This window comes from Desmodus rotundus, chromosome 3 (genome assembly GCF_022682495.2).
Source record: "Desmodus rotundus isolate HL8 chromosome 3, HLdesRot8A.1, whole genome shotgun sequence".
In the NCBI taxonomy this organism is placed as follows: domain Eukaryota; kingdom Metazoa; phylum Chordata; class Mammalia; order Chiroptera; family Phyllostomidae; genus Desmodus; species Desmodus rotundus.
In genome coordinates, this window is record NC_071389.1 from 67,093,598 (window position 1) to 67,094,990 (window position 1,393).

Consider the following 1,393-nt stretch of genomic DNA (forward strand, 5'->3'; position numbering starts at 1 on the left):
ATAGCCCAGCTGTCTATCTGCAATCTTTGCTTAAATAATCTCATCTAGTCCCAAAGTTTTAAGTTTCATGTATAAATTTAACTTTGGGACTAGATGAGATTATTTGCCCCTCTCACTGGGTGATATTCATCCTCAGTTATAGTCAACTGTTTCTTGTCTCCAGCTTAGACTTCATGACAAATCAATATATTCATCTCTTTACTTGATATTTATCACTTGAGTACCTAAAAGGCATCTCAGACTTAATTATTGTCAATGCTCTCCAGCCAAAGGCCACTAGGAACACAACTGTAGTTGAATAAATGGGGTGTATTACTTGCTCAGGAAGAATGCACACTGTGGAGAACCGTGGGGCATCTCAGTAAGAGGTTGTAAGATGTTTGGGCTTGTGTTAGTTGATTTAGGAAATGGATCAAAGAAGAGGGATTTTGCTCTGGATTGGAAGCTGCGGGGAGGCAGGGGTAATCCCATAATTTGGTATTTTAATAAGTATTATCTAGAAGGACTGAAACTAAAACTGTAATTGAGAAAGAAGCAGCAGTCACTGTAGTAGCCAGCATAGGGAAATGTTTGTTCGTTTGGGTACGGGGCAGGCTCGTAGGAACATTTGTTTTTGCCTGTGTTCAGACATGATTACAGAGTGATCTCATTTCTGTCTTGATCCATCAGGGACACAGAGCGGCCTTGTCTGATGTTGACGTTCTGTGCAAGTTTCCTCCCCAAAACGTACCAAGCTCATTTCTGACTCTGCACTTTCTCTGTCCTTTACCTGGTGTCTCCTTCCCCACAGGCTCCCATCTTGGTGCCTCCTTCCTAGTCACTACCACAGCCTTTCTTCAGAGCACTAATCAATGCCTGAAAGACTGTTGTTCATTTACTCATTTATTTATTGTCATTGTAATTTAGTTTCATATAGAAATCTGCCTCATAACTAGGGGCTCAATGAATATACAGTAGCTGACTGAATGACGCTGGGCTCATTTCTGCTAATACAACCATAAACAACCAGCAGGTGTGTGTGTGTGTTTAATGGAGAAGTAGGACATTCAACAAAAAGAAGTAAAAGCAGGGAGTCAAAGTGAATCTTGTATATAGTGTGCCAAATACCTTGTGCGACCACAGTATTTCGGGATGCATTAAGACTTCAAGACCTGAGACCTCAGTTTCTGAATTATCTTCTTTCTTCGGAATTGTGTAGGATAATTAACTTCACGGTTCACTCTATTTTTCAGTAAAGGGTTATTCCCGATTTTATTTCTGTAACCGCTTTCGGCTGGACACGGCCTCGGGAAGGTAACCCAACCCTTTTGCGCAAGCGCCCAGTAGCGTAAATCGAGAGCTTTACACTGCGCATGAGCAACTAGAAGCATCCAGGCGGGAAGTATTGCGCAGG